Source organism: Falco peregrinus, chromosome 1, assembly GCF_023634155.1.
Source record: "Falco peregrinus isolate bFalPer1 chromosome 1, bFalPer1.pri, whole genome shotgun sequence".
Taxonomy (NCBI): Eukaryota; Metazoa; Chordata; class Aves; order Falconiformes; family Falconidae; genus Falco; species Falco peregrinus.
In genome coordinates, this window is record NC_073721.1 from 51,287,183 (window position 1) to 51,311,736 (window position 24,554).

At 43.4% G+C, this 24,554-nt stretch overlaps 2 protein-coding genes across 19 annotated transcripts in view; one reads left to right on the forward strand and one right to left on the reverse strand.

The window, feature by feature from the left end:
- Positions 1-14,696, reverse strand: part of STRBP (spermatid perinuclear RNA binding protein) — a 72,872-nt gene extending 58,176 nt beyond the window's left edge. For 14 of the 17 annotated variants that reach the window (XR_008745436.1, XR_008745435.1, XM_055793737.1 and 11 more), the window contains exon 1: positions 14,257-14,385. The gene's annotated coding sequence lies outside the window, so the exon portion shown is untranslated. Of the gene's footprint in view, positions 1-13,220; positions 13,313-13,922; positions 14,005-14,256; positions 14,386-14,585 lie in introns of those variants that run through there. The other 3 variants (XM_055793724.1, XM_027777967.2, XM_055793727.1) reach the window with 3 other exon arrangements.
- Positions 14,598-24,554, forward strand: part of CRB2 (crumbs cell polarity complex component 2) — a 73,621-nt gene continuing 63,664 nt past the window's right edge. Inside the window, exon 1 of one of the 2 annotated variants that reach the window (XM_055793714.1) lies at positions 14,598-14,737. The gene's annotated coding sequence lies outside the window, so the exon portion shown is untranslated. The remainder of the gene's footprint in view (positions 14,738-24,554) is intronic. The other variant, XM_055793715.1, reaches the window with a different exon arrangement.

Sequence of the window (24,554 nt, forward strand, 5' to 3'; positions counted from 1 at the left end):
TTTAAATGAATGGTATTCTCCTAAACTCAGCAATAGGATATAAACCCCTTCATCCTTCAGTGACATGGTATGAGGAAGCTAGATTAGAGTCTTAACATTTTTATTGCCTACCTAGACACCTAAATCTGCACCCATGTCACAGCACCACCATTATTACAAGTACCACAACAAGGAGAACAAGAACCAAAGGGACATGAACATTGAACTCTGCTCTTGTCAGAACAAAAAGCCTGCTTGGCTTTCACAGTCTAAAACTATACTTTTAGTTGTAAAATAATGCAGTCAATCTAGCTCATTCCACAGTTCAAATAAAATTCAACTCTAAAACCTGAAGCTTTTGCGTTAATGAGAAAAATCCTTTTTAAAAAATTACATGGATGTGTTGCTTTGTGCACTGAAAGAGCACTTGCTGCTGCTGGTTTATGAGTTCTTCTACTCACTTTGCACGGCTCCTCTATTGTGGAAACAAAAGCCCCTGTATTGGGCCTTCTCAGTGCCATTTGGAAACTCCTACGGAGCGTTTAGAGGCCAATAAGAACCATTTTTAAAAGTCAGTCCACCATTAATTAGCTGCAGAAATTAAAGAAAACAATAACAAGGTGAAAGAAACTTTTTCCAAAGGCTTTTTGCTTGCTTTGAGAGAAACAAAAAGAAAGTAATTAAACCTAGCTAACCCTTTTTCACTTAGCATTTTGCTCTAAAGCATTTAAAACTCCCACCCCGCAGGACCAGGAAAAGCAATGCCAGAACCACCAGCACAGAATTCACAACACAAGAAAAGGCTGACCCTGAAACTCAGTGGACGAATACTACCAGACAGTTTCATGCCTTACCGAGACAAAATCCACAAGTTAAATTTAGAATGATGATTTCTGCAGGCACTCAGATGTTTCTGTTCTAAATTTTCTAGAAATTGCAAATTAGAACTTGGCAGACTTGAAACTGACCCAGCATGTGTCTTCTGTAATCCAAATCATACTCTGCCCTATTACTCTGCAAAACTGTTAGGAAAAAAAAAATCATGCCTTTTAACACATGGCTTCAGACAAGTGACAGAGATGTTCCATCTACCTCTGTGCTAAAAACAAAGCTTAAGTAGTGTTTTTTCCTCTTGGAATATCGCCATGAAAATTAAAAGCTAACAGAGGAATCGAACTTATCTCCACTGGAGAATAAGCATAGTTTGCTGAGTAACACTGCTTACATAACTGTATTAATTCAAAGTGGTTGTGATAATTTTTTTCAGTTTTCCATGGGGAGAATATATTGCTTTCCTAGGCTCTCTGATCTCATTCTTAAACACTGCACCTTGATACTCACCAAAGTATGCAGGTGTTGCCAAGCTGTTTTGTAGAAGCAACTGGCAACCTTTTCAAGTTCCCTAGCGTTGTCTCTGCAGCCACCCAAGAGATTAAGGCTTTTTGCAACACCATGAACAATAAATTGACTGAAAGGACTCAGAGGTTACAAACCAAGAAAGTCTGGGAAACTACTTCTCCATCTACCGGTAAACAAGACAGTACTACCCAATGTCACCTTGCTAACCTGCGGGAGACCGCAATCTTCAGGCTGGACTTTACAGCAGAGACTAAAACCATTACTCAGTCTTCTCCATTCTGACTGCAGTATCAAGCTTCAACATGCTTTTATTAGCAAAAAGTATCAGACCTTAGCCACACGCACATAATTTCACAACACTTCATAAATACTAATTCTCCAATTGCTGTAAGAGGTGTAAGTGTTATGCTGTTGCACAGAGACCCCACTGCCCAATGACTTAAGTGACTTGCCCAATGCCACAGTAAACAGGCAGGACTCGGAAAAGTAGTTAGTTTTTCATTTACTATACACACCGAGCATGGAGCATGCTCTCTCTCCCCCTGCTTTCTAGCTTTCCACCCTTTACTTCGGCTTCTTTAGTTTAATTTGAACAGACACTGCATTGCTGGCTGCTTTTGCCATTCAGTCTCTCCCTCACAGGACGACAGCCACCCTGGCAAACCGTCATAGTAAATGTTTGACAATTACCTGTAGATTCATGAGACTCAAATTAGCAATTCAATATCTGAATATGGTGTGATTAAACTCAGGAGTCTAATTCAGAGTGTCCTATTTTCAGGCATCAAATTTTTTGAGCACTCCACTCTTGAACTGACATGGACTCAGGCACCTTATGTGTCTTTCAAAAGAGGACAATGGAGTCCCTCATTTATTAGGCAGCAGGACACACACAGTCTGTTCTCAGGAAGAACAGGAGCCAGAAAAATAAGACCATTTCAGGACACTAGCAAGGGACCCGAGCCATTCTGCAAGATAAAGAGGAAGCTTTGCAGCCCCACTCTATAAAGCAGCCTGCTCCTCAGCATTGAGCATCTAGTTCCAGACACAGAATTCTAGCATAATGTTTGGCTTTGAAGAAAAAAAGCCAAAAGTAGTTGTCTCTGCCACTTCTAAAGCTCTACATGGCATAGAGGCAGGCTATAGGGGATAATGGAGTTCATTCTTCTCTCTCGCTCTCTTAAAAAACAAACAAAAAAATCAACCAATCAACCCCCCCTGCTGTCACACTAGATACTAGGTAGCCATCTAAACCACTCAAACAAAAAGGATGGAGGGTCTCACAGCATCTCTCTCAAAAATCAGAAAAGAAATTGGCAACTCCCGGATGACCAGTAGTGCATGTGTCATCACTTCCCCTGCCTGTACCCGAATCACACACCTCAAACAGGGTAAGTGTCTTCAACCTTCCCCATGCTCAGCTCCAGCCATCTAATAGCAGTTTATAAATTCTGTGAGTTCATTCAGGACAACAACTTTGATCCTAGATCTGTTGGTAAGGAGAATACAGAGTGTGTACTTCAATATGATGACCCCTACCACAAACCCAACTCTGCCCAAAGGCCACTTTTCATCCCTATTGATGCTACTTTTTCCTCCTTCTAATCCCATCTTCTCTTAGGCTCTTAACAAACAAACAGAAGCAAAGCGAACGCACAGACGTCACAAATATGTACCGCTTCCCTTGGGCTTCATGCATTCTGGATATCTGGATCTCCAGACAAGCAATTTTGTCTCTTGTACAGCAAACCCAGAGAGGTCTAAAAGGTAGCAGCTCTTCTCCTTCCCCCCTACTAGTCCCAACAGCTACCCTGTGTAATGGTTTCTGTGCTGGGGCAATGCAAGCTGTTCCTGTGCTGCAGTGCTTGGCTGCTACCGCCAGTCTGGCAAGAGGAAAGCCCGCTCTGTGCTGCCGCAGATGAAGCACTGCAATAGAAGGACAGCACCAAAGGCCACCAACCAACCCCGCTCTCCCCCCTTCCCTCCAGCCTCCCCGTTCTCTACCTATCAGGAAGAGAACAGCAAGTTTTTGTAACCCCATGACAAACTTAGAAGATATTTTTCTTTCTCGACAAGAGCAGCCAAAACACATTTTTCAGTCTTTTCTACACTAACAACCTTCTCTCTACACACTTTCATGACTGAACACTAGAGTCTTTTTACAGCATATAGGCTGTCAAGTTTTCTAATCTGCTCCAACATTCTGAAATATGAAGAAAAGTTCTGACTGTATTTTGTACATGCATATTATTGAACTGCTTGCTACATATGCACATGAGAAGTCTTCTGAGGAGATATTCCAAACTTTGTTAGAATATTTTCAGTTGGAAGGGACCTATAACGATCATCTAGTCCAACTGCAACACAAGAGAGCACGAATAATGGAAACGAAGCAGGGAAAAGGAAAGAGAGAATTATAGCAGACCCCTGTACTCAGCTCTCAGACAAAATTCAGTCTTCTATGTACTGAGCATGAGGCTCACTACTGTACTGGGTGACGAGGGTAAAGAGCACCCATTGAGACAAGGTGCACCTGCTAAAACTGGCAGTAAAACCAGTCGACTGCTGCAAATCAGCAGTGCCCATTGCAAACAGAAAGCTAGTCTTTGTTCTTCTGGCACAAGAGAACTCCTTTACTGCGAGCACCACATACACATCAAACATTTACAAGCAAAAGGAAAGAAGCTAGCCAAGGGATTTATATTAAAAATAAAGATTACAGATCGCAGTGTGAAAGAAAGCAATAAACGTACCCCCGAGTCCCATGCCCATACAAGCTCTCCTCGTGCCATTCTTCCCCTGAAGGAGAACTGCAAGGAGAGAGCCTGAGCCAACAGTTTCTACAGCAACTGCAGAAGCACTGGTACAATGATACTCAAACACTGCAGTAACTGCAGAAGCATCAGTAAATGGATACTCCAAATGCTGAAGGAACATTTGACAGTTTTACCTCGACTCTCTTCACCTCATTGGGCAATTCATTCATCTCAATCAGCTTAATTCAACTCTATTCGACTGTTTCTCTGGAAACTCTTCTGAATCCTTAATATTCTTTCAGTACGCTGGTTCCCCTACAAAATTTCACGGAACTCAACGCAGCCATCAGAGAAAGTTCTGCAGACATGGTGCTGGAAGGATGACCAACACCATGCTGTAAGGGAGGGGCCAAGGGCATCTTTGCTGCTATGGTGCTGCTGCAACTTCTCACTGAGAATGGAATGCTGTTATGACAATGACACAATGCTTATGTTGCACTGCTAAAAGCACACTTGGAAGCATCTCAACGGGAACCAAAACAGAGGTGTGTTACTACCCAACTACACAGAAAAAGATCTATTTGTAACACAGTTATTTTACCACCAATGCAGAATCAATATTAAGGAACACAAAATATCACACCTATGCACTGGGTTACATTTTTCAAATAAGAACTCTAATTTACTGAAGAATGTTTAGGGCAGGCCACATATCATTCCCCTTTTAAGAATCTGCTTTAGTAAGTCACAGCGTCTCAACAGTCGCAGCTTTATCAGTAATTCCACATAAGTGTTCTTTGCAAGAGATTTTTTTCTTAACTCTGAAAGTTTCAGAGTTTCAGTTTTCAGTTTCATGCTGAAACTTGGCATGAAGCTCAGGTTCCTGACCCATAGCAAGAAGTTAAACAACATTGCTCGTTTGTTTTTAAAAGGGTCAGGAAGTCTCCAGTTTCAGGTTCTTCAGTGTTTGGGGTGGAGGGGAACAGTATATACAGTCACAATTCAGGAACATTCAGTATTCAACTCCTGTCTGCAAAGAACGGGGGTTAATTGGAGAACTGTCAAAGATGTACTTTGTAAACCACTCTTATTGTTGGTTTATTACATGAGGTCACATTCACAAAAACATTTTTGGTCAAGAGGCCACCACTTATATAATGCTGACTCCCAGCTCCCTGCTTTAAACAGCATCCTTTATCTCATGGGCTAACATAAGGAAAATGACTGAATTCCCCCCCAAAATAAAGCAGACTTTATAAAAATAATCAACCTACAAACAACGATCTTATTCCCACGCTAATGTCGGTAGAAGAGAAACATAAAGAAGAAAATATTTTATTTTTGTGCCTTTTATCATGATTGATTTAAATAGTACCATCACTATTTAAACAGCGACCGTTGTTTTTTCTAAAATATGAAGTACTATGAACACTGAAGTGGAGAAGTATCTTGTAAGTTGTTAAAACATCAGCATGAAAAGATGACTTCTAGATCAAATGTATTCCTTAGCAGGCTAGTTTTGAAAAAGTAAAGAGTACAGTTCCAGCCAACCACCTTTTTATACAAAGTAGTTTTAAAAAAATCATTTATTTAGCAACTAAAAACAGTGTCAGGTTTCACATAATTTGCTAAAACTGAAAAATCAACCAAATTCTTTAAATTGTTGAAAATAACCCAGTTACAGGAGGTTCCTGTTCGCCTTCAAGGTGGGAGTCATGATTCTTTTCTCTTACACAAATTTAGACAACTGTGTTCTCTCTTCAGCCTCCTGGCCATCTGTAGAGATGAGGAGGTGTGTACAGATGTGGGCTCAGAGCAGAACAAGATACTTCTCTGAGCTCATATTTTTGGCAGTCACCAATTTCACCCTCACCCACCAGAAGCAAAGAAGTTATCAGCTTTGTCTCCCCCCACCTTCCCAGTATTTGCTTTTCTTCCTGGCTTTTCTAGAATACTTGTCACCATATTTACCAGAGTACGTTTATTGCTGGTTTTAAAATAACAGCTTTTGCAACAGAGGGAAACATGTCAGGTCTTTACAGGGGATCTTCAGACACAAAGAAATGAAGTTGTGCAGTAAATCAGCAGCAGAACCTGAAAAAGGGCTAAATGCTCCCGTAACCAATACTTTCGGTTTAAACACCAGACCTTCTCCACTGGATCACAGTGCTGCTCTGCACCTGGTGTTGAAGAGGTTATTCACTGGGCTTTTTACCCATTTCCAGTTTTAGAAGGAATGCTCACGATTATTCAAGTCTTGACTGTGATGCACAGAACGTAACATCCGCGGTTACCACACAGATGCAGCGCTCCATTTCAAGCCCAGTGATACACTCTTTAAGGTCATCCAAATGGCACAGCTGATTACTTTAAAGAAACAAATTAAGTCTCTATATTATTAAAGGCTTGCACAGCATGACCAGGTAACCAAAGAAGCCCTGATCTATTTGTTAGGTCAAATTATCTAGACATCAAATCAAGAAATCATGAGGCATTGGGACATTGAATAGCTGCTTACCAAACACTTTTAGCTCTCTGAAAAGGTGACAGTCACTAAGAATCTATGACATGGAAGAGGCATTCTTCAAAGCAGAGGTGGGGAGAAATCAGTTCTTGGGCATTTATGTTTTCCTTTCCTCTTCTGTTGAGCTAAACCAGCTATCAGAGTAAAGGCAAAGAGATTAGGACTGGAAGAGGAGTACAAATCCAAATATTCTAAGTCTCTGTACCACATGCATTTACAAAATAATTCCAGCAGACATCTGAGATTACATCTGAGATCTCATTTCTCAGTCTAGCAATGTCAAAAGTTTTCGTGAGGCAAATAAGATGAGCCCAAGCTCCTTCACTTTCATTAGAGTCCAGCTGCCAGCTCCAGTAGGTTCTCAGGTAGGATTTCAGTCTAGTTTACTTAAGGGGAAAGGAAAAAAAAGAAAAAAAAAAAGAAGAAAAAACCCTCCTGTTCTTGCTGCACTTACTATTCAGGAAAGTAACTGCAAAAGCCAAGAGCTGAGGCCATACAAATTTTTCTTCCTCTTTGATTCAGGGTGAGGAGTTACATAACTAACATTCATCATAATAACATCAGTATTGCTAATTAACAGAAGACCTACCTAGGCACACCTTTCATGTCCCTATATAGAAAGAAAAAAAGAAAAAAGATCAGCCAGTTCAGGTTGCTAGAATCCACCTCCAAAGACAATCGAACCTGAAGTCTCTCTTACTAATTACTCTAAAACTAGTCCAGGCTTGGCTCTGAGGTGCACAACTACCACAATATGTTATTCTGGGGCTAAACACTCCCCAGATTTCTACGGGTACCTTCCAATCCTCAGTTTTCTCTACGAGCACTTCACAGTCCTCCATACTGTCCTTTATGGATTCCTTGCAACCCTTTCCCTCCAACTATCTTACCTGGAGCTCCATGTTCCCTACCTGTCCCATCGTACCACAGCCCCCAGCTTTCCAGCTGCGGCATGTGTTCTGTGGTACCTCACTCCCTGAAGACACATGCTGTACACCTACAGCTCCCCTTCTATTCCAGAGCCCTCTCCACTGCAGCAAATACTTAAAAAGTGTCATGTTATATATATGGAAATCAAGCCAAGTAGATAAGTAAAAAAGTACTAAGCACACAGAGGGTCAGAGAGCAAACTACAGCACCACCCCAAAGAAAAAGAGCAAGTTCCCAATGTGCGAAGAGCTGCCCCTTCGGCACAGAAGTATCAAAAAATAAGAATAAATTACCAATATTTCTTCTTGTCTTCATACTCGAAAACAGAAGCCTTCATCCAGATCCAGCATCAGTCACACATCTCTCACAGCTTCCCCACAGCACGGCTGGAAAACCAGGCTGCGCTGCCTGCACCGTGCCCCACCAGCCCAGAGCTCAGCACTACAGCCACGCTCAGGATCAGATAATTACCACCACATAAATAGCTGTTATTTGAATTGAACTCCACAATTGATTAAACGTTAACACACGTTAGTCAGCACTTTCAGATAACATGTTATTTGTTTCTATGACTAACAAAAAGATCCCCAACCCGACCCCATTCATCCTATCTACGAAAGGTGACAGAGTCGGATCCTTTATGATCATGCTACATATCATACCAGAAACACAGCACCAGCTTCACTCTTGACAGCTGACTCCCATAGGGCAGAGAACTCAAATGGCTTTTTTTTTTCTTTTCAATACAAGCTGTAATTTGTTTTTTAAATGGACTGATTTGTACTGTCTTAACTGTAGGCTTTCACAAGTCTCCAGGTGATATGTTTAGTACAGCCACTCAATGTCTTGCTAAGCAGGCTGTAAAAAGACCATTTAAGTTAAACACCTTCTTTATTCCTACATATACCAGCTAGCAACTTTAAGACACCACCTATTTCAACAATGGCAACTAACTTCAGTGGGATGCGGCATGTTGGCTTGTTTCCTTGCTGAATTGTGTACACTTTTAAAAGAGCAGCTACAAGGGCATTCAAGAGAGATACCACATTTATGGAAAGGGTTAAACAGGCTCTCAGTAACAATGCTTTGGCTGCTGCACCATAACAAAAAAACAAAGCCACTCAATGCTCTGCAACAAGTAATGAAATTTTTGATGCCTCCTCCAAGATTAACCATGGCTTATCACAATTCACTGTTACAGGACCTGACCCACCTCCTTTAACATATAGAATAAAAACAATATATCAGTTTCAGTGTCATTGGCACTAGGATAAACCATTTTGTGGGAAAATCTCACTGGAGGAAGTCAGCAGCATTGCTTGCCCAAGGACACCCTGCTCTCCAGCCTCAAGTCTCAGCCTCCACAGTGACTGTTTTGCCAAAGCTCATTTCTAAAAACACACACCACTTGTTCCCAAAACAGCTTCAAAGAGCTCCTGCGCTTCCCACACGCCTGTACTCTGTTTATGCTCTTCCAGGAAAGCAGGTACTGCCAGCCGACAGCGAGGATTAGGGGAAGGTCTTGTTTAGTGTCATAATCAACTCAATCCAATAGCCTGGGAGAAACACTTCCACGTGTTCGGAGCATCACACCTGTGTCTCAGAAAATAACTAAAGACACTTCAGGGACCAGTACTTCAAACACTATGCTAACACTCAGATTTGCTGCATTACAAGTCAAACAAGAAATGCATTTAGTTAAAGTGTCTCCCCTCCCAATAAACGGAGGAAATAGAGAAGTAAAGGCCTCTAAAACCAGCTTGCCCTTTCCTGCTCCTGGGCAATTTCTAAGAGGCAACACCAGTCTCTCACCATTGAGTTCATTTACTGCCAAGCCAAATGCCAAGTTCTGCTTCAATCATTTTACTTCTTCGGCAGTAACTACATCACAGTTTAAGGTCTAAAACCTTAATTGGTTCTGCTTTCTAATATTTCTTCAAGTTCCATGACATCTCATGGTTAGCCACCAGTAAGAGTGTTCTTTCCAACCAGATATTCAAACATTCAATTTTTCAATAAAGTCAATTAAAGTAAATGCACAAAAAGAACAAGAAGCAGCAAAATTTATTTTACTGTGATAGCCAGACACACCCCAATTTTGTTTTATTTTTAAGCATACAATTAAGGATAATTTAATTCCCCTATGCAGACAGTGCATGCAAGAGAAACATTACTGCAAGAAGAGCTTAATACTATTGGTACACAAACCTTACAACAGATAAATCAGAGCCTAGTAAAACAGCATATAATTTACATTTTGTTATGTCAATCACAAGTAGCGTCTTGAGGCTCTTAAACAGTATGCCAAACCACAATGTAAGAGAACTAATTTAAATCAACCCATGCAGCAGGATTACTTAAGTTTCCACAATCCAAGAGATCCCCTAAAATCAGTTAGCAATTGGATTTCGCAAGATTGTTCTTCTTCAACATCCATCTACACCTCTAATTTGCCAGCACGTTATGAAGATACTTTACTACAAAAGAGTTATGAAGTTTTGCATAATTATAGAAAAATCAATTAAGTAAAACAACAAGGGCCTGGGTTTTAATAATCCATGGTCTTTACTACTCCATTAGCCAACCGGCAAATGTGCAGGTGGCCAGTAATACAGCACCCCCGCTCAGCCACATGGAAAATCCACGCACTGGATTACTCTCAGAGGTCTTGGTTTTAGCAGGAGAGAAGGGACAGAACAGCCCCAGTCCCATGCTTTACATACATGCCTTCAGTAACAGCAGAACAAATGACATACCCTGAATTTTTTCTTATGCTTCTCCTACAACCAGCACCTTGTTCACATTCCGATACTGCATAGGAAATCAACAGAAAGGTCAGTATATGCGTTACAAAGCAGAAGTATGAATACAAGGCACAGACCAATGCGGAGTAGGGTCCAAGAATTTTCTCAGTCCTCTTCCATTCCCTGATGCAGAGAGTGAAAGGACCAGAAACATAAGGTAATTTAGTTACAAAATAAAGTCCAAAAATCCAAAGTGCAAGAAGTTTACGTTAACTCTCTCATATCCTTCATAAGAAATCCTATGAATGCGTTTTCTTAAAGGGACCTGAATTAAGGTTTTCAAAAAAGTTAAACAGAAACACTCTCTCTCTGTGAGTTGACACAGTGTATGTGCCACAATCTATGTTTTCTGTCATCATTGCTCAGCGAGACATGCACATAAGAAGGAAAAACTGCACAAGTGCCAAGAAATGCAAAAATACAACTGAAAAAATATTGTCTCTGGTCTTGTAGCTTGTATCAATTAGCGCTTTTGATAAAAAATATAAGCAAATATTTTCAGGGAGGGCAGCTTAGGCTTCTGTTTCTTTAAATATGAAAATGAAAAAGAAAGTTTTATTTGTCAAATCACACTGCAACTACAACAAATGTACTTAAACTATGATTTCTACAGAAATGTTTAAGACTTGCAGTTTTCTGCTATTTAAATCTGTAACTTTTTCATGTTGCTTTAAACAGGAATTTTCCTTTTGATCTCATCACTACAGCATATACAGCAGTAAAGCAATCTTTACTTGCCAATATTGCTCAGTTTATTGCAAATCCAGGACACCACATCAGCCAAGTGCTCCTCATGTGCATGTTGTTAGCACGGAAAACCCCTCCCTCCTCCCGCCTCGATACAAAGTAAGTTACAGAAATCAAACTGCTGTGCTGCAGTGGTCTGTTGGCACGGCTAGGCTCACCATAAATCCTAACTCACCAAGAGCTGCAAGTTACCCTAGCGAGGTGTGGACTGAACCTCTGCATCCTCACTCGCCCTTGGGTGTCCAGCACATCCCCTGGCACCTTCCCCTCCATCGCCCGAGTACTCTCCCTCCCCCAGCCCAGTCTACAGAAATACACAACCCACCACTTTCCTACTTGTTTCATATTTACGCTTACGCTGGCCACTTCTAGGTGTATGTACACCACCACAACCAAGGACAAGACTCTGCAAACTTCTGTGTTTTAACAGACACTTCAACAAGCACGCCCACCGTGGCTTTCTTTACACGCTCAGAAGTTTGTTAACCAAGCCAGGGCATTTCCCTCTCCCCTCCTTCCAGCCCTGGATGTGCTCTTCAAAGAGCTCTATTTACACGCCAAGTTACAAAGTTCAGCTGCTTCCAAAGCAACGTGGAAAAAGTGCAGCTTTCATGATTCTACAGTGAGGTTTTTCACAACATGAAGCAGCTTCTCAGACTATTTTTTTTTTCTTATTTCCAAACAGGATTTCGCAGTTCAAAAAAGGTAGTATCTCAGTCCACCCGCAGGCCTTTGAGGAACATTAACTGAGGGGCTTCAAAAGGAAAGAGCTCTGCCACCTTAAGCATCATGTTACTGAACGAACACGCATGGAAAAAACTGCTTACACGTCAGAAACAAGGGTCACCAATACCTGCATATCCACCCGAGTTTAAACTACTTCTCTAATGTTTAGGCATGGTGTGCCTTTTGCCATCTGCCATTCATTTACACTTTCTTCTCATTTGCTTCTGAATCTTTGGTATGAAATCAATTCTGTCCAAGTCCTCCTTCTAAGACAAACCATGAGGCTGATTCAGTCACTTCTTCAGCAGCACTCATACCAGTTATCACCCAACACACAAGTACTTCTAGATCGAGTATTTCTCCAGTTCCCCAAGAAATTAAGTCCTAGATTTCTACCTTGCATTTAGCTCATCAACCACTCGGAGCAAGAACTGGCACTTCATCAGTGTTGTCTTTGTGGAGAGATGACGACATTGTCAATAGTTCAATAATTATGATTAGTTCGGATGAATAGCCCACGCAAATAAAACCCCTTTATAGAAACAGGAATAAGAAAACCAGCAAGGACTAAAGATTCTACTAGAAATGCCAAATCAGCACTAGACTTGCATCGTCAATGACAACATCCCGAGAAACAGAAAACCGAAAATATTGAAACCTTACTGTTGGCAATCCCTACCCACTCTTTTTGCCATCTCTCCCTTCATCCCACACCAACACAAAGCAGAGGAAAATTTCCAGAGACAAGTCCAACTTCCTAAAAATGACCAGGAATTTAGCAGAAGCTACAGCCAGCTGCAGCCTGCTGACATGGATTACTTCTCCCTCTCCACACTGGGAGGAAATAACTTCAACCCAGCTTTTACAAATTTCTGATGGCCCGTCTAAGAGGCGGACTCTTTAAATTCTTGGAAAACGCTTTTGCTTTTCAGAGACTATGAGCAACAACCTTGTGCAAATAAAGAAACACAGCAACATAACCTCTACAGAGACACCGTCAGGCCTTCCTCCCCTCCTGTTCCAAAAGTTTTGTTTGTAAGGCCTCCCTCCAAGCACAGACAGCACTGCTCCATCCTCCTTCCTTCCTTCCTCCCCGCAAGCACCAGACCCCTCCGCCTCCACAGTCGCTTCCTTTGGGTCTCTCAAAAATGGTTACTACCATGTCTTCAAAAATAAAATGAGACCAAGTTTTTCAAGCAGTCCTTCCTTCTCCATTCCTTCCAAGGCTGTTAAACTATTCTGCATGAATGAAGGAAATTATTTTAATTTTCTGTCATTACCCTAGAAGGCCAAGTTTCAAATGCTCACTAGAACACACAGCTATTTTAATTTAAGCTATTTTAAATGAAGTTACAGTTGCGCAAATATTTTCTGGAACTTGGCAATAAGAAATACCTTCTGTTCTGACAACAATGCCCTCCGCTTCAGCCTTTCTTTACTTCAGCCACACTTTGAATTCCTGAGTTTTGAGGACAAAGTCTGCAAAACTTTTAAAAAATGTTAATGGAACCATAGTGCACAGCCGGAGGAAAAAAATAATTCAAGTACATCCAGGACCCCCTGGTTCATCAATTTTTGGTACTGCCGTGCCCTGTGGCCGGGCTGTCGGGAATGCACGCTCTCTGGAGCGGGACACGCTCTCCGTACTTTCTGTAAATCACACGGCACCATTTTCAGAACCAGGTAAATAAATAATAAGGCACGGAGGTAGGCAATGCGCGCTCCTGCTCCCATTCAGAACTCTGGTTTCGGTGGCTCAGCAGCCTGCACAGGACCCCAGCTGCCCCTCCAAGCCCCCCCTGCAGCAGAGCGAGCGGGTTAATCGTTAACAAAACCGCAGCGCGGGGCAGCCGCAGGACGAGGAGAGGGAACCGGCCCGCAGGGAGCCCCAGCACCGGAGCGCGTCCCGGGGAGGCGGCGCAGCGCGGGGGACGCGGGTGCCGCCGCCCCGGGCCCGGCCCGAGCGAAGTTCTGCGGGAGCCCCGGCCCGCCGCCCCCCCGGGCACCTGGCGGGGACGGGACCCCCGCTCCGCCCGCCGGGCGCCCCCGCCCCGCCCCGCGCGGCCCCGCCCCGCCCCGCGCGCAGCCCGCACGCACCTGCGCGCCCGCGGGCAGGTACCGCCGCGAGGCCGCCCGCCCGCGCGCAGCGCCCAGCCCCGCACCGCCGCCCCCGCACCGCCCGCGGGCCGCCCCTCAGGGCGCCGAGCGACCCCGCCGCGCGCGCAGCAGCGCCCCCCCCCCGCCCCGCGCCGCCTCCCATCCCCCCCGCGCCGCCCCCCGCGCCGTGCCCTGCCCTTGCCTCCTGCCCGCAGTGCCCGGTGCAGTGGGAGGAGCGGCGCCCGGCGCCCGCCTCCCCTCAGGGGCGCGCAGGGAGGGCTGCCCGCCGCCCCGCGCCCTGCCCGCCGCCGGCCCCGCCGCTCGCCCGCCTCACCCCGCGCGCCGCCGGCCCCGGCGCAGCCCCCCGGCCCCGTCCCGGCTCCGTGGCCCCGTCCGGCTCCTCCGGCTCCGCAGCGGCGAGCGGGGCTCCGGCACGTGACAGCGCCCAGCGCCCCCATAGGCTGGGGCTGCCGGGCAACGTGGGCCCGCCCCCTCCCTGCACCTGAGAGAGAGCCTTACGCCAACTGCGTAGCGGGATGCCGGGCCGTCGCGACGATTGCGTAGCGGCGCGGAACCGGCCGTTTCCTCTCTCCCCGCGGCAGGCCGGCGCAGCCTTACGGAATTGGCGTAAAGCTGCTCGGCCCGGCCCGGCCGGTTTCCTACCTGGGGCCGCTACTCCTTGCGCAAACTGCGTAGTCCCACCCGCCGTCCGGGGAGAGGGGTCCCTGCGGTTCGGAGGGCTCCCGCAGCTACGCGGGTTAGGAGCGGCCAAGCCTGCACCTAGGAACGTCACTTACGTAAAGCCCCTCAAAGAGGTCAGTGTTCCCTACGAATTCTCCGTAATGTCGTCAACGGGCGCTGCACCTGAGAGGGCTGGCGCTGCGCAAATGCCGTAGGTGCTAGCGTGTCGGGCGCAGAGTGCGTAAGCGGCGCGGTCGGGTCCTACTCATCGCCGTCCCCGGCGGAGGGGTGGCCGGGCCTGGCGGCGCGGCGGGAGGCAGGTGTGCGCGGAGCACCGGCCCGGTCCCGCTCAGGGCGGGAGCAGCCGCCCCCTCCCCGCGCCGGGCATCTCGGCGGGCGGTTTCCCTGTCGCCCGGCCCCGGGCCGTGAGTGTCGATACCCGCCCCATGCAGCCCCGGCCCCGCCGCCTGAGGGGGCCGTGGCGCAGCGCCAGGCCGCAAGGAGCGATGGAGGGGTCGAAGGCCGCGGTGAGGTGCGAGGGCCCCGGCACCGCGTACCCAGGCAGGGCCCGGCCTCGGGGGTTATATCCCACTGTGACACCCGCAGCAGCGCAGAGAGGGAGCGGTTTCCTAAACTGCGCTGAGAAGTAGCGTTTCCGTGTGAGTAGTTACCACAGAATCCTCAGCGGTTCCCTGAGGACGTGGGAGCCGAGGCAGCTCGGTGCCATGGTCAGGCAGGTTGGCTGCGCGAGGAACACTGGGGTCAGTGATCTCCATCTTCCTCTTCTAGAAACCCAGACAAATGGGTTCCAGTTAGCTTCCAGTTGCCCTGGCGTAATCCTTCCTGATCCCTGACATCTGAGCGTTCCAGAGCAGGTGGGCGCTGCGGTGGGGTTGAGGAGCTCCCCGTGCTGTCACTACCAGGCTCCACAGAAACCTGCAGCACACCACAACCTCTAGGTACAGCGGGGAGGGTTCAGTCTGGTGGGTTTTTCCTCCTTGGGGTGCGTGCTCCATAGAACCTTTACAGCTTTGCTTCATTATTCAGAGGGCCAATACCTTCACATGAGTGCTTCAGAATTTTTTTTGAAATTTTGGGTTTTCTAGGTTAAGTGCCTTTTTGAACTCAGCTTTTGGTGCATAAATCCACGGCAATCATATTTAATACCACCTTTTACACTTTCCAGAACTAATTTTTATATAGGTTGTAAAGGTGAAAGACAGTTGACTGGGGAGCTCTGTGCCAAAATAATCAGTACACAACATGCTGTGCTGAAGCAGCCTAGGAGAGAACTTTGCAAAAGGCAGTAGGATCAGGAGATTTTCAGGGCTGAAGTGAAACAGTACCTTCCATTCAAAAGAGTGATTTGCAGCATTAGAGTGGAAGTAGAAAACACCTATGCATTAATAATTTTACCTGTAGTGAAAGGTCCAGCCTTTTCAAATTAATCTTATGTTTTGTATCTTCTTTGAACAGTCAGGAGTAGCTCTACTTTTGTAATGAACTTTTATCTCATGGTGTTCAAGGACTGAAAAGAGAAACGAATCTGAGGAATCTCAATTACTACTTTCAAGTTTAGAATCGAGAGGTTTCAAAGCAATGAATGTGTTCAGCTAAATCGTATGACTTGAGAAGTGGGGGGGAAGATAATGGCTAGAAAATCAGGGTCTGGTCCAAGGACTTAATGTGAGAACGTTTTTATTTGAAATTGATTACGGCAAGTAGAGACACAGTACAAATATAGCCCAGAAGGCAGCTGCTGGAGGGAAGATAGTGGAATGGAAAGGGACAACTGTGGAAATTAGTGGCTGTGCAGTAAAGCTGGAAATGTAGTAAGGAGAGGAAAATCTGCAAGATATGGTATCTGAGATAGCGAAGCTTTTGTAGAGGCAGAAGAAAGATATTTTCAGCTGTGGTTGGAGTGAAATCTTGGATTTTTCTGTTGAGTTCTCCCTTGGGCTAATGATTTGCCAAGGGCAAAAACACAGAGGAAAAGGGATTGATGGATTAATCTACAATACAGTGGATCGGAAGAGCTTTGGTGCTGCAGTACAAAGACAGAAATTTAACAAGGAAAAGAACACGTGAGTTTGGAAAAAAAAGTTAACATCTGTGTTTAGGCTTCGAGGAATAAAAAGCAAGAAAATTGAATTTATATCTCTATTCCAAATAAGAGATGGTGACTTGAATTGTGCCAAAACCAACCTGGAATTAGAGTTACCGTGATGCAAGTTAAAGTAATTAAAATTAATAATTATTTTTCTTGGGACAAAATACTGGCATAGAAAGATTCCTTTTTTTTTTTTTTTTTTTTCTCCCCCATATATGACTATGATGGAAATAATGTGTGTTGCCAGCAGATCTTTGCGTGGAAATATTTAAGATATTTTCATGTATTCTTGAATGTTACCAGCATCCCCTAGACAACTGAGGGAATCACAAAGTCTGTAGAGGTGCAGACATGTAAGGTAGGTGAAACACTTTGCTGGAGGTTGCACACACAACTAGTATAGTCTGGATTAGAATTCCAGGCCTTGTCCTCATTCATTCCAGTAGGCTGTCCTCACAGTCTGGAGCAGAAGCAAATCTAAAGGGTGATACTCTCTTTGAAAACACAAACTATATGTCATTAGCATGTAACTTGGACATTTTATTTTTTTTTTAGAGTTTTGCTATCTGAATGATACTGGCAAATCTGAACTTTCTAAGAAAAGTGAGTATGGAAAGGGAACTCATAGTTAACTTCTGAATAGTGCATAGTGACTTGTCCTGTCTCTTTGTGTCTCCTGACTGGCCGGGTTAGGTTAGGATGGTCTCATTTTAAGTGCGACATTAAGTTTTGTGCTAGAACAAGCGTATGTAATGGAATAAAACCAGTTGTATGAGAACAGTATATAGATCTCAGATGTTCATTGCAGAGAATGATCATGGTGATGGAAGTCTTCTAAGACTATTACTTCAGTCACGTTTACTGACACAATAAATGTAGATTAGTTTGTGAAAAAAACACTCTGTTCCTGGACTGATTTTCCTGCTTGTAGATCTCATACCTGATTATTCTGTATTCTATGAATGTGATAGAGAGATTTTATTACCGGTGTTAAAAAATAGAGGTAAGGCAGGAGCTAGTCAATATGACCAGCATGTGAAAGCAGTTTTCCTGGGGACCAAAAAAAAAACCCCAGGAAAACAGAGGGACCCTTTACAAGCAGTTGTTGATAGCTACCAGTTTTAAGCTTGGAGTGAACCAGGCACTGAAATCTGCAGTGAGGCAGCCCCGTGGGATTGTGTACTTGGATGATCTAGCATCAGCTACAAATACTACATTAAGGACTAAATGGCTATTAGCTATAGTAAAAGGGAAAAATCCTAAGTGAGCGAGGATGAAATGTAACCTATCAAATTTCAAGTGTTTGGTATTGTTTACAGACAAATGGGAATGTTCGCATAGTGCCTGAGGGAAGAGGTATTTTTCTCTTGTTATAACTCGGAAAAGAAGTCTCTGAGACTTGCCATTGTCCAGTGACCCAGTTCTTTACAGGTTTCAAATTCTGCCTTTAGAGATGTACTAAAGTTAATGGGATTTGTGCAAGATACCTGAGGACAGACTTTGAATTGGAAAAAAATAACTCTGTATGAGGCGTGTATTTTAAAAATCTTCACAGAAAAAAGCTGCCTTTACATGTGAAATTAGTCTCATAAGCTTCACAAGAATTAAAAATAACAAGAAACTGGAGAATTAGAAAAGGAACTTGTTTGACTTTACGTCTTTTTAATCTATAAAAACAAATTATTGTATGTGTTTAATTTCAGTGGGACTGATCAAACATTTAATGTGGCTGTTTGCATGCTTTTAAGTTTGGCAGTGTTTGAATGCTTTCCACACAGGAGGCTTGGATTTAGAAAGGTGATAAGCTAAGAAGATGACTTGCAAGTACGAAGTGTTTTGAAGAAAATCTTGAAGTTCGTAAAAGCAGCTCATCTTTAATGACAAGAATGAAGCTGGAAACAGTTCCATACAACATAAAGTGTCCAAAGCCACTTCTATGCATTGCTGTATTTGCTTGTGTGGGGATAAGTCAGGAGAAAAGAGGGCAGGTAGAATGCCAAAGGATACAGAAAACAAAGTCGAAAGTCATGTCATCTGGCTTCTACCAAAAAAAAATCCCAACAACACAGAGAGCGGAAAGTGAAAGTTACAAAGGGTTATATTATAATCAGCATTAAAATAGATGTTGAGCGGATTAAAACTGCATTAAGAAAGGGTAAACATTTTTTTAAAAAAATCACTGGTCTTTACAGGGCAATTGTGCAAGTATTAAAACCCAGAGTCCATAAGAGTATTTCTGCAAATCTGCATTTAAATGAAAGCCTGAATATCTGAGTGGTCAGTTGCTAGGAGGGGTCTGGGGGTGCAGGGAGGGAAATCAACAGTGGAAACTTGGCAGATTTTAACTGGATCTGTTTCTCCACAGGATGTGGGCAGAAGATTCACAGTGGGGGGAAAGAAACCTGAGAGGGTATCAGTACTGGCGTGGTCTGTGCCAGGGTAGAGGAGCATTGCTTGTGGTAGGTGTAACTGTGTGTGGGTGCCCGGCTTATGAAAGCACGTCCAAATCCTAACCAAGCGACTCTACTTACACCCTGCTTGTACTGGGACTGGTGTCGCCTAAGCCTAGGTTCTTACTGTGTGGCTAGGAGTGTGAGTACTGTTAAGTTTTACTTTAACATGGGCTCTAACATGTCTGTTTCCTAGTGAGGGTCCCGCAGAAGTTGATTAACTGAGGTCATGTTTGGTAGTTCTCAAATACCATCTTGCTGTTCCTTGAGCATCCCACGCTGTTCCTAGGTGTCAGAATTTACCTTGTTTTGTGTATACTCGATCCCGACTTTTATTGTTCTGTTTCATTTCATTGTGCCTTCATTTTTTTTTTTTTTGCCCACAGCTACTAGACAATCTGTGGCATTATGTAGCAAATAATTTCACTCTGAAAAATGCTTACAAGTTCTGTATTCATAAAAAAAAAAAAAAAAAAGTCTTTCATGGGCATAAAAGGAAGAGAATCAAGCAGATGACTATCCAGGGTAGAGAGTACTTAAAAATCTAGAATCTGTGCTGCAAAACAAATGATGACATAAATAAATCTGGCAGTTCTTTGTGTGCCTAACTCATTACTAAGTGTTTACAGAGTACTTGCTAATAATCCTGAATGATAGTTGTTTGACTTTGGACTGGAGCAAAGGAGATAAAATGGTGCTGCAGGGAAATTGGACACTAAAAGAGGAGGAATCGCATCATGAAATGTACCACAGTGCTCTTCAAGTCCCAGAGCAGGCTCTGTGGGGTAACATTTCAGAGATCTTTTTAGTGATAGGGGTGAGGATCAGCTTGAAAAGCAAGCAAAACTGGAACCAAGTAAGTGGGAAATACTTTCAGGTTATGACTAATGCAATTATTAGAGAGGCTACTGCAGGCACTGTGGTGAATTTAGCTTCAAATAAGAACAGAAATTATGCCATGTGTGATTGATTCCAGGTTGGGTTACAATTTAAAAGTGCAATTAGTGAGTCATTTGCTACTTTATATCAATTATTAAAAACAACAAAGGTCTAGGTTAAAAAAAAAAAAAAAGGTGCATGTCTCAGTATGTGCTGCTCTACTTGTTAATCTTCTGATTTCACATTTTTGTTTGATGTGTCTTAGCTGTGCTGACTGACATGGTACAGAGTGTTCCTTAAACTAGCAAGTGAATTGCTCTACGCTACCAGCAGTCAGCATTACAGTCCCTTTGGTATGACCCGGTCACAGCATCCCTTCCTTACTTTGTTTGGCTAGAACCAGCTCAAGTGAAGTTGTCTGTAGTGAAATCAGCAGCTTCCTGAACTATTTGTAAACAGAAGTGCTTTAATCTTATTTTTATAGGTGCTGTTTAAGACAGGGTGCAGCATAGCTAGCCTCAGCCATCCTAACATCTCAAGTGTTTTGTAGACTGTACTGTTGTCTTAAGCCCACTGGTTGTATTCTCCCCCCCATCTGGCAACTACCGAATGTATAGTTAAAACTTTTGCACTAGTGGCCACAACAAAACTTGTAGAAGTAACCAGGCTTCTTTAAAATGTGAGTGTGCACGTGCAGACGTGTTTTCTGCTGAGATTATTTCATTGTTGCATGTCCCAGGAGTGTTTCCTGAGGAATTAAAACTCTGTGGTTAATACAATGGTTTTTTTCAAAATAGGGCTTGCATTGCCCGAATGGGAAAAAAAATGAACTCTTTCAAAGGGCTGCTGCCATCTTGCTCATCATTGACATAGGAGAGGGAACTTGGTCACTCCTGTCAGTGTGCATGGAAAAAAAACGAATTTTAATTCGTGTCTCAAAGTGTTTCTGCAGTTGGTGGAATCTAGCAAACCCTTTTTGATGGTGCAATGTCAGGCCCTACAGAAAGGGAAGTGAGACAAAGCAGTAGTTACCGACCTCATACCTGCTAACATCGCTAAGACAACAATTGTGGACCTTGGGGAAAAACAGAGGGAACATAACACGGGAAATGGCCAGGCTCACAGGCTTTCTCAAAGCGGTGTCTCTTGTTGCTGCTTCGAGAGACACAATACCAGGGTACACAGGAGCATTGACCTGACCCAACAGAGCATCCCTTGTGCAACAGGAAGGCCTGAGAACAACACTGCCAATCTTCAGTAATCATTTAATTAACGGTTCTAATATGGGTGGGGTCCTAAATGATCATCTGAGGTCTCCTGATCATTAATGTTTCTCCTTTGGGAAATGAGGTGTTGATGTATCATCTTCAACATTTTTCTTTTCCTGTGAATGGAAGTGCTTTTGCCTGTTTTGCACGTGAGAATGAGGGACTGTAGCTGGCTGCAGCGCACCTCTGCTGTGTGGTCTGTGCAACGAACGGTGGCGGAAAGAAGATTCTACAGGCATCTTGTAGCTGGGCGGGTGCGGTTGGCAGTGTCCCGTACAGCAGGCTTCTCACTGCAATTTAATGGCATAAAGTTCCAGAGACCGACTATTGGTCTGTGGCTCTCCTCCCTAGAGAAGCCTGGACTGTATGAACAGGCATCCAAAGTAGGACTGAACTTCAGAGAGGCGTCCACCACCATTTTCAGTCTTAATACTTTATAACACACGTGTGAGATTTGATCCTGTGATTGCTTAACGCTCACAATGGTTGTGATTGATGTGGTTAGCACTTATATAGTACTGGTATTGTAGATGGGATGAACCAATCTGGAAATCAGCTGTTTTTAAAGTTGTGTGGGTAGGGTATGATGCATGTTTATCTCATACCAATATAGGATAAGTATTTTCATATGTATTAGTGGCAAGTAGGCTAATATTTGCGGGAATATGTATGTCCTTTCTGGAAAAACAGTGGTACAGTTGTGAGGGTTATTGTTTTAGGAGAGAGTGCAATTGGACCAGATAAGGGAAAACAGGAGTTTAATGCGGGTCCTTAGACAGATATATTAGTTTTGGGTGTTTTTTTCTTTTCCTTCTGAAGTTTAGGATTGAAAACCTACCATCATTCCAAAGCAGAAACAACCTGGGTGGCCTTTTTATCACTAATAGGCAGAGTAATGAGGCAGGACTGTGACTCCACTGAAAAGAGGCTCTGTCATACAAGAGGTTTTCCAGGTCAAGATTAAAAGCAAAATATCTCTCATCACATGAGCCTTTGTACTGCACCCATATTTTCTAAATGCTTTTGGCTTATCTTTAATGTTTATGCTGCTATCAAAAATAAACCCAGCTTCCATCTCTGCGGGTGTTGTATTTTACATCAACAGTGAATAGGCTTTTTCATTCCTAAATGCTAATTTTCTTTCTGTTCTCAATCTGCTTCTGGTACAAAAAGTTTTTGTTTTTGGTGTTTGTGGTTTTCTTTCTCTTTGGTTTTTTAACTGCATGTTTTCTCCTTCCTGTATCTGTTTTTGTCTATGCAATCTGGGGTTTTTTTGATGGTACTAATAGCTGAATGTCTATCAATGACCCCGAAGCCTAGAACTTGAATCAGTTTGTCTTGAGTGCAGCTGGCAGTACAGTCATAATAATAATTTTTAAAAAGCTTTACCAAGATTCATTTTCAACAACAGGAAGTGGAGAACTCTTAGGAATAATAGTAATTGTTAGATAGAAATAAACCCCTTTGAACTGTGGTCAGAAATCTCATCTAAAAATTTGCTATAAAGATAATTTTGGTTATAATGAAGTAGTTTTATAACTTCATTAAAAATTTTGTGACACTACAGCCACAATTCAGTGGTATTCAGAAAATGTTCACAAGCTGTCCCCTTGGGATAGAATACTGACCTTGCTGAAGCTGGTATGAGTGTTTCCTGGACGTATCGGTACCCAAACCCAGTACTGCAGCATGAGGTCAGAACAGTTTGTAATTCTGACCTCTGTTTGTCTTGAAGTAGTCGAAGTTCTGGAGCAAACAGGTATGGTCCAGTAGACTAAAATCTAGATGTGACAAATGGGTGTTGGCACGTCCCTCTAACCACAATCACAGTTGAAGGCTTTATCTTTGAAATGTGTTTTGTCTCCTCTGTGATAACGTGTGGTGTACCTTGCGTTGCATAAACTAGAAGTAACCCTTCATATTTGAGACTCTTTACCCCATGTACCCAGCATGCTGCTGCTTAACTAACTAGTTTTGACCTATAAAGTGATAAATGGGAAACAGATCTGCAACAGGTACAGGTTGTATTCCAGACATTAGGCAGGTACCTCAAAATTTCGTGGACTATGATATGCCAAGACGTTATTGACATGTAGGATGTTTGGTAGCTAGAGATTTCAGTAAGCTATGACTAGCGAATGAGTTATGTGTGCTGCTGAAACACTGTGAAAGGTTTGAACATCTGTGTCATATGAGGTGCATTGACTGCAATGCTGAATATCAATTTGGAAGTGTCTCAGATTTCCCCTTTTAAGGGAAAACTGAGCCCGCTCTGTAAAGACAGTCATGTGAACGACCCATTGGGCATTCTACCATGTGGCTGGTAGAAGAGAGATCCTTGTGATGATCGTACACCAGAAATTTCCCAGAGTTTACTTGCCCAAGAGCAAGTCTGAAATGGTCAGGTTAAGTCAGTAGTTTCAGAAGATTGTAATCAGCTATAATTTGGTGAGTCTTTCAACCACATACGGTAAGGAAGGTAGCAAACTTTATTCCCATAATTCACTTTGAGGAGGCAGGAGCCTATACGGATGTGGAGCGTGAGGCTGTTCTGTAGTATGTAGGGATCAGTACAAGTCTAGGAATGAATGAATGAGATGTTTGAAAATGTGAAAGACTGATTTCCCTGCCAGGACTGAAAGAGTTTCAGGTTGGAGGTCTCCTTGAGGGAAGATAGTAAAGGATTTTGAAGGAAGGCAGCAAGTCAGTGGTCTTTATGAAGGGGTAAGGCAGGAGCCAGGTGCCTGCTCTGGGTTGACAGGGTACTGTACTGGAGTGGGGTAGCTGTGGCAACTTAGATTAAACCCGAGGCATTTGAACAGAAATGTGCCTATATTCATGGGAGAGTATGTTTTACATACATTTTCCCCATGTTTAGTGTAACACATCTATGAGTGTAGAAATTCCTCATTACACAGAATGTTGTCTTTGCTTCATGCCTTAGATTTGAAAGTTTCCTTCAAACTTTTTATTTAAGTTCACTTGCATTGGGCGTGGAAAGTTGAAGACTGTTGATGTATCTTGTTTCTTTTCTTTTTTTCTTTTTTTTTTTTAATTAACTTGCCAAATAATTTTAATGCAGGTATATAGTGTTACCCTGTTTTGCTTTCCTATTATAGATACCATTCAGCAGTTCTGCCTCTTACGCTTTGGTGTACATTCTTTCTATCATTTAACTCAACAAATGAATGTAAAAATTCTATTAAATGCAGGTGTTTGTGGAGCTGTGACTTTTTATTTATCC